At 42.2% G+C, this 15,300-nt stretch overlaps 1 protein-coding gene across 4 annotated transcripts in view; it reads right to left on the reverse strand.

Annotated features, from left to right (window-relative positions):
- Positions 1-15,300, reverse strand: part of NLN (neurolysin) — a 69,529-nt gene that overhangs the window by 44,704 nt on the left and 9,525 nt on the right. The window lies entirely within an intron of this gene.

The following is a 15,300-nucleotide window of genomic DNA, read 5'->3' on the forward strand; positions in this document are numbered from 1 at the left end:
TCTGAGGAATGAACTGAGATGGGTATGTGGAACTTATTTAATGGCACACTGAAATAGAGATCTGAAGACCTGCAGGGGATTTAAAACCAATTCTTTACACACACACACACACACACACACACACACACACACGTGTGTGTATATATGTATTTAGAGAGAGGAATGGAGAGAGAAACAACAATGTGAGAGAGATGCATTGATTAGCTGCCTCCCACACCCTTCCAGACTGCGGGATTGAACCTGCAACCTGGGTTATGTTCCCTGACTGGGAATCAAACTGGCAACCATTTGGTGCACAGGACGACACTCAACCAAATGAGCCACACCAGCCAGGACTAAAACCAACTCTTGTTAGAGCTTTATAAAAAATTGAGAAATTATTAAAATGCACATGAATCAAGTTTTAATACACTGTATGATGGGTGGGTAGGCTGCCCATTGTACCATTTCTTTCTTTGAGTTCTCAGGCATGGTTTGGCAGTGCAAGAGCTCTGTAACATTAACAAATTTAATAGAAAGTAAATATATGAAAAAAAAAAACCCTCAATGCTCTTGTATTTTTCTGGAATAGTTATAGATTTAATAAAATTTGTATTTTCCAAACATTAAATTGTTGATGTAAATAAATCATAGAAAAATAAAGTTAGATGTCAAAGATATAATAATTGTCCTTTATAAATTAAATCAGTAATTTTTATTTTTTAAATGTTTTTTATGTGCTAATATCCACCTACTATGTATGCAGACTCAAAATGTTTGGGATTCATCAAGGAAACATTAAAAAGTTGTGGTTTTTTTATGTTGAACACCAATTAAAAAATCCCCCCCCCCAAATTTCACATACATCAAGAATGGAAATTTGAATGTAAGACTTGGTAAACAAACTATGGTATAGTTATGACATTATTCCAAAAAAAAAAAAAAAAAAAGAATACTGATACTAGCCCTTCAACCCCTTGAACACTCAAATAAATAATTGGTGCCATGTGTGCATCTATCCACAGATGTATGCATTTGTTTGTACAGATAATTTTAGAGCTTATGAATAACAATGTTATAATTGATAGCTAACCCTAATCATGTTTAGGCACTGTACTAAGTGCTTTCCATTTATTAACTCAGTTCTCATAAAAACCCCAGGAGGCAGATACTATGGTTATTCTTATATTGCCAAAGAGGAAACTAAAACACAGAGAAGTTAGGTAACTTGTCCAAGGTCACATAAGGTGGGAGCTAGGATTAAAAGCCAGATAGTATAGCTCTAGATCCCACACTCTTAACCACCATGTTAAATTTCATTCCTATTATCTTACAAGACCCCCAAACAGCCTTATGATGTAGGTAAGATATTATTCCCTTTTTAAAAGTGATGCAATTGAGGCTTAGAGCAGCTAAGTGACTGGTTCAAGGTCATTCACTCAGCAAGTATTTATGAGCATGTACTGTGTCTGGTCACCATGATAGGCAGAGAATAAAACGGCAAATGGACTGGGACCCTATTATAATACAGTGGAGAAGACAAACTGATATACAGGCAGCTATACTACACTGAAATGAGGGCTATGACAGGGTCTGCAGGGGAGCTCGGAAAGACCACAAATGGAGCTTTTCTAGGAAGATTTTCTAGAAGGAGAAATGAGCAAGCCAAGATAACTCTGTGCTATCCAAAGGCCAAAGTTCTGTACGGAGAGAGAAGTCTGAAAAGGTAAGTAGGAAAGTACTGAATGCAGAGCCTTGGGAATCGTTAAAGAGTTCAACCGTATTTCGAAGGCAACAAGAGCCACTGATGTGTTTTAATCAGGTGAGAGATGAAATAAAATATGCATTTTAGAGAAACCACTCAAATTATAGTGAGTTGAAAGGTTTGGAAAAGAGAAACCATTCTAGTGGCAATCTATTACTATATTTTGGTATACTGAACTAGAAAATAGAGAGAACTGGAGAGATTTAAAAGATATTCAGGGAGTAGAATCAATAGGAGTTGATACTGAATGGATGTGTGGGGACGGGAGAGAGTTGAGGAGGATGTCCAGGTCTCTGTCTTGGAAATGGATCGATAGATGGTAGTACCATTACTAAAACAGGGAACTTAGAAAGGTGTGGAGGAGGCTCGTTGAGGGGGAGAAAAGAGAAATTCAGTTTTGGACTGAATGACATGGCTGTGGCACATATAAGTGGAATCCATTAATAGTAAACAGTAATTGAAGTTAGAGGGGTGGCTGAACTGGCCCAAGGGAACTTGTAGAGTGAGAACAGAATAACAACTGAGTTCTAACTCTAGTTTAATCACTGAGGTAGAAGGAAAACCAAGCCAGGCTGGGTCTAGGAAGTTGTGAAAAGCAAGCACTAGCCCTGGCGGGTGTGGCTCAGCTGGTCGGGTGTCTTCCAGGGCACTGAAAGGTTGCTGATGGTTCCCAGTCAGGGCACAGACCTGGGTCGAGGGCTCGATCCCTGGTGGGAGCAGGGGGCTTGCGGGAGACAGTCAGTCAGTGCTCCACTCTCGCATCAATGTTTCACTCTCTCTCTCAAAAAAAAAAAAAAAAATCCAAAAGAAAAGCAAGCATTAAAAAAGGGAGGGAGTGAATTACAGTACCAAATGTGCAAACAGGAAGATGGAAGTCTCTGTTGAATTTAGGAGCAGGAATGTCACTGATGACTTTGGCAAGAGCAGTGTCAGTGGGGTGGCAGGGGTGGGAGTCAGATTACTAGATTGAGGGGTACAAAGATGGTGAAAACTGGAGAGAGGACACCCAAGCAATTCTCTAGAGAGCTGGCTGTGAAAACAAAGAGAGCTAACTCAGTGCATAGCAGGAAGGGGCTGAGGCAACAGAAAGGGTACATTTCTAAGATAGGAGAGACCTCAATCCTGATGCCCTTAACTAGCTGTCTACATTAACTGAAGGCTCTGACGTGAAACACACTGGTTGACAGATCCAAGGCTGACAGACTATTATCTACATATTTTCACATTTCTTTTTTTTCCCCCCATTGCTTTTTCAGAGAGAGAGTGGAGGTGGGGAGAGAGAGACAGAGAGAGAAACATCGATGTGAGAGAGACACGTTGATTGGTTGCTTCCCGCATGCACCCAGACCAGGGCCGGGGATGGAGCCTGCAACCGAGCTACGTGCCCTTGGCCGGAATTGAACCCAGGACCCTTCAGTCTGCAGGCCAATGCTCTAACCATTAAACCAAAGTGGCTAGGTTTATATTTTCACATTTCTCCTTCAACCAGTTGAGTTATATATTCATCAAGGGTCAAATTCCAAAACCTGTTTATGACTATTATGCTTGTTTTCATGCAATTTAAATACTTAACTGGTTAAATGTATGCAAAAAGAATGATTTGTTGTTTAGCTGAACTGCTTTGGAAATTCTAACAGATAATGACTAAAAAGTGACCCCCTCCCCCTCCAAAAATTGCTGTAATAAAAGTTTAAGAAAAGAACTGTGATGATTCAGAAGACTTCTGTTTCAGATTAATTATGTGTCTTTAGGTATGTTCTTGTTCCACTTAAAAAAAAAAATGACTAAAATTGAAAATAAAAAATGGTACATTTTAGGTGTACTTTATACAAGGACAGTGAGGAATTCCAATCAAGTGATTCATACTTGTCAAAAAGTCCTTCCTCTTACATTAAAATATTTGGAAATAAATATACATTCATGTTTTGTTTGAATAGTTTAAGCAGTTTATCATTTTTCATGATTCCACTTGAAACTAATTTTTTCAATTTATTCTTAAATGACATTTAAAGAAAGGTCAATGGAGACAGGAACAAACGGCATGTAAAGCATGGGCAGAGCAATTCATTTTAGATAGAAGGAAAGACTACAATCTCAGTCATGTCAATAAAATGGGTAAAATGGGAGTAGTTAGGTTATAGTAAAAATGTGAGATGTCTGGATTTCAGAATTCAAAGGCTAAACAGTCAGACAAAATCTAGCATATCTTTCTGCAAGTGGATGGCTGATATAAAGGAGCTGAAGAACGCAAAGAGCCGACACCTAGTCTTGGGTACACTGTCTACGTGAACTCTGGAGTCCAGGGCTTGACGGCTGGGCCTGAGTGGAGAGGAAGACCGAACCCACAGGAAGCCTTCATGGAACCGAGGGGCTGAGCAGGTGGCTGGAAGGGGATGCGGTGGCGGGCGCAGAGCCGCAAAACCAGGCGGGGAGCTGCCAAGGGGTTTTCATGCGGAAAAGTGCTGGCCTGGGAGAGTAACCCGGAGGAGGCAGGAGCTGGGAGCCAAGGAGCTGTGGGTTTTCCTCCTTACTTTGTGGCACGGGGTGTGGGAGAAAGAGGGGTGCAGGGGAAGTGTTTTCCTCAAGGCCAAGTGGATTTCAGTGAAGGCTGAAAGGAGATGAGAACAATTCAGAGTGTGAAACGGCAGAGGCGTGTTTACTACGGGACAAGGGCTCCGGAAGCAAGGTGGGCGAAGTCCAAGAGTACAGCAGAGCGACATCGTAGAGGCTGTCCAGCCATCCACCTCTTCCCTGCCTAATCACTTGCACATCTTCTTCCCAGCACCCAAGCATCCTCCACACAGTCCACGATCTTTAAGGGTGGCTGCCCCACCTCAGAGCTCCCGGGAGAGAAAGGCGTCTTATTCCTACTGAGTGGAAATGAGCAAGCTTGTGCCCTTGACCACGGCCGGCATCCAGCTTATGAGAAAGAGTGGGACCGGATTTAGGATGAAATAAACACTGTGAATGGAAAAATAAAGGAAGGAAACCAGATATTTACTGACATCACTGAGCCCCTAGATCAGCTAATGCTGAAGCCTGACCCACACCTGGACTTTCCAGTTACGTGAGTCTCCTGTTGAAGTCGGTTTGAATGTGGTTTTGTTATTTGCCTCGTACAGGGCCCTGACTGATAAAGGAATGAGAACTGATAAAGGAATGAGCACAGGAAAAAGGAGCACAGAGGTTGGAACACAAGAAATGACGAGTGACTGGAGGGTCTTATAAGCTTGCTGGTGGCCTAAAATAACAGGGATGTGAAGTTCAACGTGCAGAGTTGGCTAAAAATTTCCAAAATAGTTATTCCCACAGTTCCTCATAGATACATGGAACTAAGGCCTCGAAGGAGTCAGCCATGACCATGATTGACTGGGCTCCCAAGGAAGTTCTAGTACAGGAGATGCTGGCCATGGGGTTACTGAGGCAAAGAATAGCAAGTGGACGACTAATGACTAAAACACAGGACTGCTGCATCTTAATACCCTGCTCTTTGTTTTTTTTCTGTTTTGTTAACCCTCACCCAAGGATATTTTTCCCATTGATTTTTAGAGAGAGTGGAAGGGAGGGAGACGGAAACATCACTGTAAGAGAGACACATTGACTGGCTGCCTCCCGTACTTGCCCCAACCGGGGCCTGGAACTGAACCTGTAACCCAGGTATGTGCCTTTGACCAGCAGTGGAATCCGTGACCACTAAGCCACACCAGTGAGGGCAATACCCTGCTCTCTTCACCACTCCTCTTAGTACAAAACAGTTATTACAGACACATTTTCATTATTGCTAAACAGCTTTAAAATGAAATTATTCCAAACATTTCACTGATAAGATGACCTCCACCAGTCTTCCTTTATTTCCTAATATTTATCAAAAGGTTGAGTGTTTGGTCACAGCATAACCTGATTTTAACTCAGTTAAACTGATAAAGATGTCAGTTTTACAGATGTACCCACGATCACCCTTGTACAGCGTCTATTGCAACGAATAAAAAGCTACACCTTCCTTAAGGTACTATTATTCCCTGAATGCAGAAGGGGCAAAAAGGAAGAAACAGAAGTTAGAAATCATGAGTTCATGGGTCAACAGAACACATTACATTTTTTGTTATACCTTCTTTTCTCCCCTCCTGGGATTTTGTCTTAATTTCCTTCAGGATTTAAAATTCTTGTTACCAAAGAAAAGGAATGGAGACAGAAGGATCCCCTTATACCTCTAAAACAATTGGTCTACTGAGAATTTTTCTATCTGCATTCTCTGCTTTTCCTCTTGCACTGTCATTTTGCTAAGCATCCCTCCTGTTCCCCCTTTGTCATGACTTCAAGATCATTCAGTGCTTGGAATGTTGGTACATTTCTCTCTTCTTCCCCTTTGGTGCCTCAGTACCCAGGTGGGAAAACCAGAGGGTGAACCTGCATTCTAGCAGCTGTACCCTTGAGAATCTGGTGACGATCTTTTTAATCGATATTTTCAAACTGGGAGCTACAAAAGTTGAAAGCAGGTAACAGAGCACGATCCTGTCTTTCTCTACACGGGTTATTATGTGCACTTGAAAGTTAAAATCTAGATTAAAACTGAGATGTCTACTGTCTAATTAAACACTAGGGTTTTGTTTGTTTTTTTCTACAAACTTCCAGGCAAGATTTCTGTCCCAACCACACCTTCTTCATGGACTCTTCTGTCTTTAAAGTACTTTCAACACACAACTCTGTGAAATTTCTAGCTAAGAAATAATACAGAATACTCTCCTGGAATTGACAGACAGGTGCATTTGTTAGGCTGCAGTGTCCAAGAAACAAATGAAGTGCTTAAGCAAAGAAAGCAAGCCAGGTTGCAGAATTCCACTTGGACAAATGAGCATGCCACAGCTATTCTGAGTTCATTGTTGTTTTTTAAAATTTTTGCAAAACATTTTATGGAATGTACTTTCAGAAATGCTCTGACTTGCTGGGTTCACTTCCTTTTGAAGCATAGTTTAAAGGCCTCCACTCCCTCCCATCAAGGCTTCTTTGACCATTCCAGTTCATCCAGATCTGAGCTTCTACCACCTTTCATCTGTGCCATTCATTTTAGACATTTAAATCACTGTCATTCACCTGTTTGATTGGCTTGTCTTGTATTCTACATTAGGCCTGGACTTTCTCAAGCATAATAACCATTGTATGTTTCTTTTGTCACACCCCCAACCCAAACTCACTGCACACTGCTGAGCACATAATAGATGCTCATTATATATTTGAAATGAGATGGGACTGATATGGTTAAACATTACAGCAACACCATCTTCCTTCATTATCACAAATAAACATCCGTACAGGGAAATACGTCTTATTAGAGCTAGGGCTAGAGTGAAACTCCATTATGTAAATGTCAACTTCTATTTCCCCACAATTTACATTTTCTCCAAGTCCTTGTCCTTCCCCTGTGGTGTGCTGTAGCACATGATTCGTATGGCATTTCCTGACATTTGCCCCAATTCTTCAAAACACTCGGCAAATATTCCTAGTGTTTACTTTGGCACTAATATTTCTCTACAAGCTCCTATTGAAGGCGGCATTTCCTCAATCCCCCAGACTGCAATTCCTGTATGTTTATTTTAATTATTTCTCTTGTTCCATTTCATCAGAGCCACCCCCTCCTCATCTTGATTCCTATTGTTCATAAAGTTGTTTTCTGCAGTCACTGATTTAACTAAGTCACCCCTCTCCTCATAACTTATCAGGCCATCGTTCAAGTCTAGGCTCCTTTCATCAGAGCATACAGGGCTCCTTAATTTCATATTTCACCAATGCCAAAGCCCAGCCACGCACCTCCCAAGGCTGATCTGTTCCTTAGGAACTTGGCCCACTTCTGCCTTGAAGCCATCGGCCAAGCAGCTCTTTACCTGCTACATCTGTGCTGTACAACACAGTAGCCCCATGTGGTTACTTGAATTGAAATTAACTTGGAGTAAATAAAAATAAAAGATTCAGTTCCTCAGTTGCACTAGGAACGTTTCAAACGCTCAACAGCCACTGTGGCAAGTGGCTGTGCTATTGGACAGCACAGCTAAGGAACATTTTCCTCACTGCAGAAAGTTCTAGTAGGTAGCACTGCAGCAGACAATCTCATTTCAGGAAGGAGATGCATGCCTGTACCTCCTATGGGTGTCCTTTCTCTTTTCCACTCTTAAAGCAGTTCCCTGGTGTCTTCCTTGGAGGGAAGAAAGACCAGAAAGTGAGGAAGGGAGAATTTCCTGAGTAGTTCCTGTGGGCCAGGAGTGTCAAGTCACTCATTTAATCCAACACCCCTCAGAGACATGTATAACGAGGCCTTTCAAGAGCCACAGCGTCGTAGAAAAGGCTTTTAGCTTTTTCTACATGGAACAGGGCTAAAGGTACTAACATGATTAAAATATAAAAGTGGCTTTTCTACAAAATTGTTTAAATTTCACAAATCCTTATTTTTTAAATGGAGAATTAATGTTATTAATTAGCTGTGCGAACCAAGTTACAAAATTTTACCTTAAGGTTCCTGGTCTTAGACCCTGGATATATCAAACATTTGTGAACCTACTGTTTTCTCTCTGCTGTGAGTATCCTCTCCTGTCTCACATTCCTGCCACTGTCCCAAATGTTAAAGCACCTCCCACTGGCGAACCTCTCCCATACTCCTGATAGCCAAACTTCCTCACATCCTCAACCTTGACCCAGAGCACTGTTTTTTCCACTTTGTCTTAAATGAAACCTAGATGCCCGCAGAACCTATCACCTCCCCCATGAAGTATGCCTATTTTCTCAAGCTCCTCATGCTACTGGGCCTTGTGACAGGGTAAACTTTCTCCTTGATCCCCAATGCAGTGTCCAAACCATTTCTGCACCACAACTCTAATCCTCCGAGGCTGCCACCTACTGCCGTGTCACTTGCTATTATCAACTGACCTCTGCCATTCCCTCACATTATTAAAGACTTGGCTCTGCAGTCCTTTCCATCTTAAGCTCCAATATCACCTCGGGGAGGGTAGACTCTACAAGGGTAGATGGATGAGCTGCGCCGCTCCCTTAACTTCAGTTTCTTGACCTACTTCACGCCAAGAACCTTCATGTTTCTTCTTATCATCACTTGGAGATGCTCCTCAGAGATGATAAATTCTGATAGTATTCCATTCTCTGACCATGACCTTCTGCCTTCTCAGCTCCCACCTGTGATTCTTATTTTTCTAGCTCCATTAGACCTCCAGTACTCTGATCCCTCTATTTTCTCACTCTAACAGGCTTCTTCTGTAACTCTGCTTAGACCTGGGTGGTCACTACACTTTAGAGAGCCCTGCCTTGGCCCTCCTGCCTCTGCACTCTTCTCAAGAGAGCTAAGAGGAGGTGCCCATGCAGAGCCTACATCTACCCCTACCCCACCAGCACCCACCACACGACTATTCTTTGAGTACTCTGGACTCCAGAATTCCTTGTTCAAATGGCTCCCAGAGCCTAGGTGGGCCTCTTCCCTAGGTCAGTCCCCCTTAAGGGTTAAGTGCACCATTGATTATACACCTCTTGGACTGAGGGGTAATCATTAGTAGAGGAGAGTGCGGTTGGAGCTTGGACCTACAAGGTGGTGGTATCCAGGCACATGTGAGGCCCCTCATGGTACAGAAGAGGGCCAGGGCAATGTTCTAACTGTACTGTTGTCCAGGTTACACAAATGTCAGAAGTGAGCCTCATCTATCAATTCAACCATCCAACTCAAAAACCTCAACTGCCCTGCTCCTGGTCCTGCTATATCCACCGTAAAAACCTCTACCCAGGACTATTTTACCCAGCCACCTCCTCTATTCTTACAAGCAGATCACCAAACAGGGATATGGGGTTTAATGCTCTTTTATCATAGTCTCTAATTTGAGCTGGACTTTTAAGAATTCAGGAAAACCCATCCAGGAAGGTCTGCCCCCCACCCCTAATTCCCACACCAATTATTTTAAACTGTGACCAGCTTCCCAATATTTCTCTTCTCACCATAACTGGCTGACCCTGCCACCTACATTACTAGGCCATCAGACAGAAATTCCCTCAACCTCCCACCCATAAACATAGCTACACCCATAGCATCCTTTCCTTTCTACTCCTAACGAATAAAAGAGGTATCCATCTTATCTAAAGACAATTTCTCACTCTGTGCTTGGGTCTTACCCGATCTCTTCCAGGGCATCACTCCATGAAATATTCCTTTAGTAGAATCTTAAATGTCTCATTTGTACTGCGTCTTTATGCACACACACGCCACCTCTATTTCTCCCCCTCTTCATCCAAAGGCTTTGCAGGGTGGCCCACCCAGCCTTGCCATCTTCATGTCCTGGTCTGTCTTTTACCCTCACCCTACTTCACTCTGGGTCCTGGCTTCATAAAAAAATAAAAAATAGAACTGTTCTCTGCAGGGTCCCTGATTTTTTATTAAATCCAACTGACATTCTTCAGTGTTTACCCAAATTAACTTTTTGTGATATTTGACAGCGTTGTCACGCCTTTTTCCCCCTAAACTCCCTGTTTGGGGAACTTTCCCCTCTTTTAGCACCTGTGATAATGATTACTCTCCTCATTCTATGTCTCTGGCTGTATCGTCACAATTTCCATCACCTGCTCTCTTTTCACCCCTTTCCTTAGGATTCCTTGGTGTTTCTCAGGACTCAGTGCAGCGCCCTCTTTTCTTCTCTTCATTTTGTACACTCTTCGTGGGGTGTTCTGGTCCACCTGTGTGGCTCCATATGCTACTCCTAGTTAAAGACTTCCAAATCTGTATCTCTAGCCCAAACCTCCAGAGTTTTAGACCTATGTATGTAAAACCTACTGGATAGCTGACTTGGATGTCAATGGTCACCTCAAATCCAGTATGTCTAAAACTAAACTGACCATCTTCCTTACCCCTCAGAGCCAAACCTGTCCTCTTCCTGTATTCCTATCTCAGTGAGGATCGCCAGTGTGCATTCAGCTGCCCAAGTCAGAGACCCAGGAGACTTTGTGGATGCCTTCCAATCTGTTCAGATTGCCTGCACAGTAGCCCCCCTAAAATGTAAATCTGATCATGGCACTCCCCTTCAGTGGCATGGTTCAGGATCAAGTTCTGACTCTACTGACTTCAGGATCAAGTTGAAGCTACTTAATATACAAGGCCCTTCTGGATCTGCCCCTATTTCTCTGGCTTTCACAATGCCACCCTTTTGCCCTCAAATCTATGCTCTAGGCACAATGAACTACTTTCACATTTCCCTGAAAATTTTAAACCCTCTTGAGACTTCTGCAGTGCTTTTCCCTCTGCCTAGAACACCTTTCACCTCCCTTACCTGAGGAACAATATTCATCCCTTACTTGTCTTTCAGATCTTAGCCCAGATATTACCTCCTCCAGGAAGCATTCTTTAACTACCTCCAGCTGGTTTAGGAATTCTTCCTCTACTGTGCTCCTACAGTACCCTACACGAGCACTGACCAAAGCACTTATCATACTAAAGAGTATTAACCTATTTATTCTGCTGTGTCTCCAACAGACCTTGAGCAGAGACTGGGTGTTAGTGATATTTGTAGACCCTGAACCTAAACATCTGTGGTATGTGTATATTTTAACTATGACGAGTTTCCCCCAAAATTCCACTTACGGATATTTGTTTAATATTTTTCTTCTATTATTTACATGTCCAATATACAAGTAGTTCCAACTGGGAGTGCTTAGCTTCCATGGAAGATTATACAGACTGCAACCTGCATTGAGGAGGAGGCAGGCTGGATGCAGTGGTATATGCTGGACACTCAAGCATCCTGAATGCTGCTGATAATTTTACTTCTTTTTTTAAAAAATATATCTTTATTGATTTCAGAGAGAGGAAAGGAGAGGGAGAGAGAGAGATAGAAACATCAATGATGAGAGTCATTGATCGGCTGCAGCCCGCAACCCGGGCATGTGCCCTGACCGGGAATCGAACCCTGATCACCTGGATCCTAGGTCGATGCTTAACCGCTGAGCCACGCCCGGCCGGGCTGATAATTTTACTTCTGAATGGACTGCTGCACTGGGAAAGCAGATTCAGGAGTAGTACCCAATAGTTATTTAGCCTTTCAGTTTGGATGCTTACAGCCCCTAACAATTAGTAAGCATCTGGTATTTGAGTTAGTGCTCCAGGCAACAGCTATTTTGTTTACCAATTCTTCAATCTGGCTTAGGATCAAACTGATTTACGAACAGAATGTTCTTGAGTTAAATGTCTTAGAATACGTAACCTATTACCAGTAAACAGAGGCACACATTCTTAGCTAAACTTGTTACTTTTGATGTTCTTTAGTAGAATTAATGTCTAGAGATATCATTTTAGATGGTTTCTGAGTTTACAGAAAATGTAATTAAAGTATGATAACTGTAGTTATACCTCTACCCATTCCCACTTTCTTTCTCTTAGTTTCAAAGAAAGATGTGTTGGAAGCAACCTAAATATCCATTGATAGATGACTGGATAAAGATGTGGTACATATACACAATGGAATATTACTCGGCCATAAAAAAGAATGAAATCTTGCCATTTGCAACAACATGGATGGACCTAGAGGGTGTTATGCTAAGTGAAATAAGTCGGAGAACGACAAATACTGTATGATTTCAGTTATATGTAGAATCTAAAAAATAAAATAAATGAGCAAACAAAACAGAAACAAACTCACAGATACAGAGAACAAACCAATGGTTGCCAGATGGGAGAGGGGTTGTGGGGCTGAGTGGAAAAGGTGAAGGGATTAAGAAGTACAGACTGGCAGTTACAAAAACAGTCATGGGGATATAAAGTACAGCATAGGGAATATAGTCAATAATATTGTAATAACTACGTATGGTGCCTGGTGGGTACTGGACTTATGGGGGAGGGGAGTCACTTCATAAATTATATACATGTCTAACCACTATGCTGTACACCTGAAACTCATATCATAATGAATGTCAACTGTAATTAAAAATTTTTTTAAAGATAAAAAACCAAAAATATGTCCCCTAACCTATGATCTTTTAGCTTTTGCGTACTGCAGACTTCCCACTTACTGCCTCCACCTCCTTGCCTATTCCTAGTTCTTCCACACTGTTCCATGAAAGTGCTCTAGCAGAGGTCACTTCTCCTCCTTTCGAGTCCTCTTCCCAGTCCTTTCCTGACTATTTATTTCTTCTCAGTTATTTTTGCTAGCTTCTCTTCCTGCACCCATTCAAACAAATGGGGTCTCCAGGATGCCATCCTAATCTAACTGAAGCTTCAGACCCACCAACATCTGAAATGCAGCATGTTCAAACCTGAACTTCCCGTGGATTCCCAGTCTCGGGTTACCATTCTTCATCTAGGACCCAAGCTGGAATCCTGTCATACATAGAAGTGACAAGTATCATCATTACCCCTAATATTTAGTGAGCCTGTTACTGTGCCAGGCACTACACCAAGAGTTTACATACAATTTCTTATTGAGTTTGTTTCTTATTTAACAAGCCAAGAGGCAGGTATTATTAACCCAGTTCCACTGGGCACAGAGAAGTACGGTAGGTTGCTCGAGGTCACACAGGAGGTGTGGAACTGGGATTCAAGCTCAGGCCTGACTCCAGAGCCCATATTCTTAACTGCTATACTATACTCGTGTTGCAACTGCATTCTAAAAAAGGAAAACCTCAGCATTCTCACCAATGCACCTCCCTGATCTTCCACCCTGCTTGCAATGGGGAGAAATTGAGGTGAATACAGGAGCTAGAGACTACATGTTGACATCGCTGCTTTGGTTTGCTATCTACACCACTCCCTGAGGACTGCTGCCAGGGCCGGGAAGGAGTGCCCCACGTCAGCGTTCATCCAGCGCTTTCTGAAAAACAGGCCTTGTAGGCCTGGGCAGCTTTTAGTCACCCATTTCCAAAGAGTGGAACAACTCGAACTGGGACAACCTGATGGCTGCCCTCTGCACCCAAGTCTCGTTCTTTTCCAGAGCCCTTTAATGAACTGCTCTCAGGAAAGCAGCCAACTATGGGAAAAGGTGCACTCCTAGGACATCGCAAAGGCTTTCTTATAGTACTCAGGTAAACAACTGGTATTTCTCACAGATAAGATTCAGCTGAGGCATTCTAAGAGCACTTCCTAAGCAACACACGTTAGTTCTTTATTCCCTGGTGATTTCTCAGATAAGAGGTACTGACTTGTTACCATCTTCTGGAATTATGCCTACACTGCAGGTTGTATTTCCAAAAAAAGGCTCATGACAAAGCGATTTCCCACGAAGTAAATGAGTTGATTCAGTCATTCCTTCAGTAAATATTTATTGAGGTTAATAAGCTGTCCATAAGAAGAGAAGAGATATGGAGTCAGATTAGACTATCAGGCAGTAAACTCTGTATGAGTAAAGTGATAGGGAATTCGGAGGACAAGAAAGTAACTGCCTTGGGGAGGTTCTTCTACACTTCCCAGTCCACACACATGCACATGCACACGCATGCATGCACACACATGCACACACACACATGCATGCACACACACATGCACGCACACACATGCAACCTTAGAACTTGGTTGTCCTCTTTTCTATCCTTTGTATAAAATATTTATTATTAGCTATTTACTAACAGCCAATGGCATTGATCAAGAGAGTATCCTACTTTTATTTCATTTCAACTAGCATTTGTGGAAGGTCTTCTAAGCGTATTTCAGAAAATGTTACGCACATTAGTTACTTCTAAATTCCTTCAGTTCGAAGTTTTAGGGTCTATATGTCAACTGCTTACTTGCCCTATACACACTGTATTAAAATTTTCTAAATAAATGATACTTCAGGGGGTGGGGAGAGGTAGAAGAGGGCATGGGGGGATAAATGGAGATGGAAGGAGACTTGACTTGGGGTGATGAACACATGATACAGTGTACAGTGTGTTGGGTCATTATACACCTGAAACCTGTATAATGTTGTTAACCAGTGTCACCCCAATAAAATCAATAATAAGGAAAAAATAAATGATACTTCTCCTGAAGACAGGTCTTTTTTTTAATCTGTAAGGAAAACAGCATAAATTTATCAATTAAGCCCCTATTTGTGCCTGGTACTCAGTAAATATTTGTTGAATAAATTAAAATCCTGGTGAATACTGAAAGCCAGCCACGGATTGGTTGGAGATGTATTAGGAAGGCTAAGTGGTCTGCTCCCCCAGGTCGGGGAAAATGAAGAAGACATTCTCCCTCTAATTCTACTGGAACGCAAGCTCTTTGAGAACAGAGTCCATGTCTTAGTCACCTTCGTATTTCTTGGCAAATGTGGAAGTGTGTGTCAGTGCATAGCTGCATGTTGTAACTGATGAATGAATGAGTATGAAAAATCTGAACTACTCTGTCCTGGAATGACGGCTACATTCAGCCCGACACCAAAAAAGTAAGGTGACAGAGAACTCGAGAGAAGGTGCTAAGACAGTCAAGTTGCTGAATAAAAGGAACTAAGTGAGTGATACGTCATAAAAATACTGAGTCATGGATACATGATCCACAGGACATGCCAGTACACTTGGAGAATCAGCTACTACAATTCAGTTGCTCTTGCTTCCAC

Source organism: Miniopterus schreibersii (assembly GCF_964146895.1).
Source record: "Miniopterus schreibersii genome assembly, chromosome: 3".
Lineage (NCBI taxonomy): Eukaryota > Metazoa > Chordata > Mammalia > Chiroptera > Miniopteridae > Miniopterus > Miniopterus schreibersii.